The following is a 7,697-nucleotide window of genomic DNA, read 5'->3' on the forward strand; positions in this document are numbered from 1 at the left end:
TTGAAGTGGTAGCTGCTGATCTGAAAGGAGTAGGAAGGTCATATTTAGTATGGCCAGAATGGTAATATAAAGTTCTGCTGACTGGTGAAGTTGGATTTAATATTACTATTCTAGAAATGCCACTTTTAGAAAGTGAGCATTTCTTTGCACTTAAATCTTTCTGTGCCTTACAATCCACGTCTGACTGGGCTTAGTTGACAGCTCCTTGTGCATTCACTCAGACACACCCCAAACACAGGGTACTCAGCCTCACTTGCATACATCTGCGTTTTGAATGGGTCTTCCTGGGCTGGGAGGGTGGAGGGCCTGCTCTCACACAAAGGACTGCCACACCCCCTACTGGACCCTGGCAGACAGGATTGAACTGAAAGGGGACCTGGTGCACTTCTTAGCCACTCTTTGAAGTCTCCCCCACTTCAAAGGCACATGTGGGTATAAAACAGGGCCTCTGCCCTACCTCATGAGACACTTGCTGGAGAAGAAACCTGAACCAGAACCTGCATCCTGCCAAGAAGAACTGCCTGGCTGCCTAACGGACTCACCTGACTGCTTTCTACAAAGGACTGCTGCCTTGCTGTTGGCCTGCTGCCTTGCTGAACTCTTGTCTGACTGTAAAAGTGCTCTCCAAGGGCTTGGATAGAGCTTGCCTCCTGTTCCCTGAAGTCTCAGGACCAAAAAGACTTCTCTTTTTCACTTGGACGCTTCGTGTGCCGAAATTTTCGACGCACAGCTTGTTCCGCGGTGAGAAAAACGCTGCACACCGACGCTGATCGGCGCACCGCCTTCGGGACGACCGGAACTTTGACGCACGGCCTCGCAAGGACAACGCCACCTGACCTCCAGAGGAGAAATCGACGCGATGCCTGCCGTGAGAGTGAAACTTCGACGCACAGCCCCGCAGAACGACGCGCAGCCGGTAAACAAGCAGAAGAATCCACACACAGAGCCGGGACATCTGGTAATCCCCGCGATCCACAGAAAGAGACTGTCCGCGTGCCGGAAAACGACGCATGACTTCTCCGCGTGAAAAATAACGACGCAAGTCTGTGTGTGCTGGGGAGAAATCAACGCACACACCCTTTTTCCACGTATCTCTTCTTCTGTGGCCCTCTGAGATTTTCCACTCCAAACCAGGTACTTTGTGCTTGAAAGAGACTTTGTTTGCTTTTTAAAGACTTAAGACACTGTATATCACTTTTCAGTGATATCTCTACAAATTCACATTGCAACTTTATTCGTTTTGACCTACAATTATCCTGATAAATATTCTATATTTTTTCTAAACACTGTGTGATGTATTTTTGTGGTGCTATATGGTGGTATTGTATGATTTATTGCACAAATACTTTACACATTGCCTTCTAAGTTAAGCCTGACAGCCCCTGCCAAGCTACCAGAGGGTGGGCACAGGATAATCTTGGATTGTGTGTGACTTACTCTGACTAGAGTGAGGGCTTTTGCTTGGACAGGGGGCAACCTGACTGCCAACCAAAAACCCCATTTCTAACATTAGTTATCAGCGGTGAGGATAGGACTTGTATTTGTGCAGTGACATACAGTAGCTAAGTATTTCACTACCTACCCACAGTTGAAGGTCAACTTGATTTTTATCTCTTTTTGCAAATTCGTTTTTTCCTGACAATTTTCAAAAACTAAATCCTCACTCAACATGTCTCTGACTGGGTCTCAGATAGGAGACTTTGACCTAGTCCTGTTGGATACATATACGGTCAAACAACTAAAATGATTCTGCAGGGCAATGGGGGCACCCACCCAAGGGGCCTCCAAAAAGGAAGACTTTCAAGTGGCGCTGAGGGCCTGGGCAGAAGCCCATTTAGAAGAGGATGATGAGGAAGAGGAGCCAGAAAATGGCCCCTCAGAGGATTTGTTGCTATCTGTGGATGGTGTTACCACTGCAATTGTGCCCCCTTCCAGACCAGGGAGCAGTGTCTCTGTGCAAAGCCTGACCGCAGAGGAAAGGGAGTTCCAATTGCAAATGGCAAAACTGAAAATTGAGGCTCAACAGGAGGAAAGAAGGGCAGAGAGAGAAGCCAAGCAAGCTGAGGCTGAAAGAGCAGCCAAACAGATTGAAGCTAAAAGAGCAGAAGCTGCAGCTGAGAGAGCCTTGGCTGAAAAGAAACTGTTATTGGCTCATGAACTGAGTCTCAAGGAGCTGGATCTCAAGGCAAAGCAGTCTGAATCCAGCAATAATGGTGGCAGCATACTGACAGGACCTGCTGGAGAAAAGAAGGTTCATATACCCAAAAATGTGGTGCCCAGTTTTGTGGTGGGAGATGACATAGATAAATGGTTAGCTGCTTATGAAGTTGCACTAAGGGCTCATGAGGTTCCTGAAGGGCAATGGGGGGTAGCTATGTGGGGTTATGTGCCGCCATTGGGGAGGGACACACTTCTCACATTGGATCAACCTGATCAAAACACATACCCACTTCAGAAAGCCACTTTACTTGCCAAGTTTGGGCTGACCCCTGAGGGATACCGTCAGAGGTTCAGGGACAGCACCAAACAAACCACACAAACATGGGTAGATTTCTTTGACTTTTCCAGTAAGGCACTGAATGGATGGGTGCGGGGCAACAAAGTAGATGATTATAAAGGGTTATATGACTTGATTCTGAGAGAGCATATGCTTAATACTACTTTTACAGAGTTGCGCCAGCACTTAGTGGATAGTAAGCTGACTGATCCCAGGAAGCTTGCTGAGGAGGCGGACCTCTGGGTTAGCACCAGAGTGTCCAAGAAGGTACCTGGGGGGGACACCCACAAAGGTGGTCAGGGTTCCCAACAGAAGAAAGAGGGGGGAGATAAACTTACAGATAAGGAACTCTCCAAAGGCCCCCAAAAGAATTCCCAGGGAGGGGGTGGCAACCATTCCTTTTCCAGATTTGGGAAAAAGCCAGGGACATATGATAGGTCAGGGAAATCCAACCCCAAATGCATGGAGTGTTACCAGTATGGTCACTATAAAGGCGACCCCCAGTGCTCCAAGAGAGCACCGTCCACTACCGGACAGGCACCTGGGTTGACTAGTGTAGCGCTCGGGGGGATGTGGTCCCAGATAGCTTTGGGGAACAGGTAGAGATTTCCCTAGTGTCCCTGGGAGAAGGAGAAATGGTGCCCAAAGCCCACATGCCCCAAAATACTTCCAAGTACAGGCAGTGGGTCACCATTGATGGGCAGAAGGTGGAGGCTCTGCGTGACACAGGAGCCAGTATGACTACTATCAAGAGTCAGCTGGTGTCAACAGAGCAGATAGTCCCTAATACATTCCACCAGGTCATAGTCGCTGACAATCGTGAGAGTCACCTACTGGTGGCTCTGGTTCCCTTTGATTGGGGGGGTCTCTGGTACTCTGAAAGTAGCTGTGAGTCCTGCCATGCCTGTAGATTGTCTGTTAGGCAATGATCTTGAGCATACTGCTTGGAAAGAAGTGGAGCTCAGATCTCACCTGGAGATGTTAGGGTTACCTGAGTGGGTCTGGATGACCACACTGTCCATGGCTGACCGCGAGGGAAGTCAAGGGCGTCTGCAGCCTGGAACAATGGCCCAGAGAGCTGCCAAGAGGAGGGGCAAGGGGCGCGGGAAACCGGTCCCAGAAGTTCCCGCAGTGGTTGACGGGGCTCCTGAGGAGGAGGCCCCCGAGCCAACTGGGGAAGACATTGCCACCCTAGGTGACCTACCTGAGCTTGCTGGCTGGCAAGTTGAGGGGGGACCCACCAGGGAGGAATTCTGCAAGGCGCAGAAAGAATGTCCCACTCTAGAGGGTCTGAGGAAGCAAGCCTCAGACCAGGCGGCAGGTGAAGCATCTGGCGATCACCACATATATTGGGAGAATGATCTCCTCTACAGTGAGCCTAAGGTTCCGGCCTTTGGGGCAGCGCGTGCGCTGGTGGTCCCCCAGTGTTACCGAACCTTCCTACTGGGTCTGGCTCACGACATTCCCCTGCCAGGACATTTGGGGCAAGGCAAGACCTTTGACAGGCTTGTCACCCACTTTTATTGGCCCAGAATGAGGACAAACTCAGATAAGTTCTGTAGATCTTGTCCTACCTGCCAGGCCAGTGGTAAAGCAGGAAAAAGGGTTAAAACCCCCCTGATTCCACTTCCTGTTGTTGGCACCCCCTTTGAAAGGGTGGGCATTGACATTGTTGGTCCATTGGACCCCAAACCTGCCTAAGGCAACAGGTTCATCCTGGTTTTGGTGGACCATGCCACCCGTTACCCAGAGGCAATCCCTCTGAGGACCGTAACTGCACCGGTGGTGACCAGAACTCTGATGGGGATATTTACCCGTGTGGGATTCCCAAAGGAGATAGTGTCTGACAGAGGCACTAACTTCATGTCTGCATACATGAAGTCTCTGTGGGATGCGTGTGGTGTAACCTACAAGTTCACCACACCCTATCACCCCCAGTCTAATGGTCTTGTGCAGAGATTCAACAAGACCTTGAAAGGCATGATTGGTGGCCTCCCTGAGGCCATGAGGCGTAAGTGGGACGTCCTCTTACCATGCCTTCTCTTTGCTTACAGTGAGGTCCCCCAGAGGGGGTGTGGTTCAGTCCCTTTGAGCTTCTCTATTGGTACCCTGTCAGGGGACCCTTAACCATTGTCAAGGAGGGGTTGGAGAAAGCTCCAAAGGCACCCCCTCAGGATGTGGTCAGCTACATGTTGGCCCTCTGCAACCAGATGACCCACTTCTGGAAAGAGGCCTAAAGTAACCTTGAGGCCAGTCAAGAGGTAATTAAACGCTGGTAGGACCAGAAGGCCACCCTGGTAGAGTTTCAACCTGGAGACAAAGTGTGGGTAATGGAGCCAGTAGAGCCTAGAGCTCTCCAGGACCGCTGGTCTGGCCCATTTGAAGTAAAGGAGCGGAAAGGGGAGGCCACTTACCTAGTGGACCTCCAAACCCCTAGGAACCCCCTAAGGGTGCTCCATGTTAACCGACTAAAGGCTCATTTTGAGAGGTCTGAGGTCAACATGCTTCTGGTCACAGATAAAGGAATGGAAGAGGAGAGTGAACCTCTCCCCGACCTCCTCTCTGCCCAAGAAGGTAATGGGTCAGTGAAAGAGGTCATTCTTTCTGACTCCCTGACTCTAAACCAGAAAGGAGACTGCTGTGAGCTGTTGGAGCAGTTCTCCCCCCTGTTCTCCCTTACTCCTGGACTGACCCACCTCTGTGTTCATGACATTGACACCGGTGACTGTCTCCCTGTGAAGAACAAAATGTACAGGTTATCGGATAAGGTGAAGGCCAGCATCAAGGAGGAGGTCTCCAAGATGTTAGCTCTAAGGGTTATCGAGAAATCCAGTAGTCCTTGGGCCAGCCCAGTGGTGTTGGTCCCTAAGGCTACTGCTCCAGGTGCGAAGCCAGAACTCCGGTTCTGTGTGAACTACTGGGGTCTCAACTCAGTCACACAGACTGATGCTCACCCCATCCCCCGAGCTGATGAGCTCGTTGACAGGCTGGGCGCTGCCAAGTTCCTGAGTACATTTGATCTTACTTCAGGGTACTGGCAGATCACCTTGACTGAGGGGGCTAAAGAAAGATCCGCATTTTCAACCCCTGATGGCCATTACCAGTTCCGGGTGATGCCATTTGGATTGAAAAATGCCCCCACTACCTTCCAACAGTTGGGTAACGGGGTCCTGGCTGGCAAGGATGCCTTCTGTGCAGCCCACCTGGATGACATAGCTGTCTACAGTTCCAGCTGGGAGGAACACCTGCTCCACCTCAAGGAGGTGCTTCAGGCCCTGCAACAGGCAGGCCTGACCATCAAGGCTAGTAAGTGCCAGATTGGGCAGGGTTGGTGGCAAGGTGCAGCCACTCCAGGCCAAGATTGAAACTATCAAGGCCTGGCAACCACCTAGAACTCAGACTGAGGTGAAAGCCTTTTTAGGCCTCACAGGATACTACCGCAGATTTGTCAAGGGCTATGGTACCATTGTGTCACCCTTGACAGAACTCACTTCCAAGAAACAACCTAGGTTGGTGAATTGGACAGAGGCATGTCAGAAAGCCTTTGACTCCCTGAAGGAAGCCATGTGCTCAATGCCCCTAACTACTCCCAGGAATTTATTGTGCAGACAGACGCTTCAGAGCATGGCATAGGGGCGGTCCTAGCACAGCTAAATGAGGAGGGCCTAGACCAATCAGTAGTCTTTATTAGCAGAAGGCTATTACCACGGGAACAGAGGTGGAGTGCTATTGAGAGAGAAGCTTTTGCTGTGGTCTGGGCACTGAAGAAGCTAAGACCCTACCTGTTTGGGACTCACTTCCGGGTTCAGACAGACCACAGGCCCCTCAGATGGCTCATGCAGATGAGGGGTGAGAATCCAAAACTCTTGAGGTGGTCCATTTCCCTACAGGGGATGGACTTTACGGTGGAGCATCGCCCAGGGGTTGACCACGCCAATGCTGATGGTCTCTCCAGATACTTCCGCCTTAGCGATGAGAGCTCCCAGGAGGTCGGGTAGCTCTCCCCACTTTCAGCTGGGGGGGACACATGTTAGACCTGACAGCCTTAGGGTGGTCACCCCTAACTTTTTGCCTGCCTCCCTCCACTTTTTGGACACTGTTTTTGCTGGCTTTCAGACTCTGCGCACTTTACCACTGCTAACCAGTGCTAAAGTGCATATGCTCTCTCCCTTAAAACATGGTAACCTTGAATCATACCTGATTGGACTATTTAATTTACTTATGAGTCTCTAGTAATGTGCACTCTATGTGCATAGGGCCTGTAGATTAAATGCTACTAGTGGGCCTGCAGCACTGGTTGTGCCACCCACTTAAGTAGCCCCTGTTCCTAGTCTCAGGCCTGTCATTGCAAGGCCTGTGTGTGCAGTTTCACTGTCACCTCGACTTGGCATTTAAAAGTACTTGCCAAGCCTAAACCTCCCTTTTCTCCACATATAAGTCACCTCTAATGTGTGCCCTAGGTAACCCCTAGAGCAGGGTGCTGTGTGGGTGAAAGGCAGGACATGTACCTGTGTAGTTTACATGTCCTGGTAGTGTAAAACTCCTAAATTCGTTTTTGCACTACTGTGAGGCCTGCTCCCTTCATAGGCTAACATTGGGGCTGCCCTCATACAGTATTGAAGTGGTAGCTGCTGATCTGAAAGGAGTAGGAAGGTCATATTTAGTATGGCCAGAATGGTAATATAAAGTCCTGCTGACTGGTGAAGTTGGATTTAATATTACTATTCTAGAAATGCCACTTTTAGAAAGTGAGCATTTCTTTGCACTTAAATCTTTCTATGCCTTACAATCCACGTCTGGCTGGGCTTAGTTGACAGCTCCTTGTGCATTTACTCAGACACACCCCAAACACAGGGTACTCAGCCTCACTTGCATACATATGCATTTTGAATGGGTCTTCCTGTGCTAGGAGGGTGGAGGGCCTGCTCTCACACAAAGGACTGCCACACCCCCTACTGGGACCCTGGCAGACAGGATTGAACTGAAAGGGGACCTGGTGCACTTCTTAGCCACTCTTTTAAGTCTCCCCCACTTCAAAGGCACATGTGGGTATAAAACAGGGCCTCTGCCCTACCTCATGAGACACTTGCTGAACCTGCATCCTGCCAAGAAGAACTGCCTGGCTGCCTAAAGGACTCACCTGACTGCTTTCTACAAAGGACTGCTGCCTTGCTGTTGCCCTGCTGCCTTGCTGAACTCT

Source organism: Pleurodeles waltl, chromosome 1_2, assembly GCF_031143425.1.
Source record: "Pleurodeles waltl isolate 20211129_DDA chromosome 1_2, aPleWal1.hap1.20221129, whole genome shotgun sequence".
NCBI lineage: Eukaryota > Metazoa > Chordata > Amphibia > Caudata > Salamandridae > Pleurodeles > Pleurodeles waltl.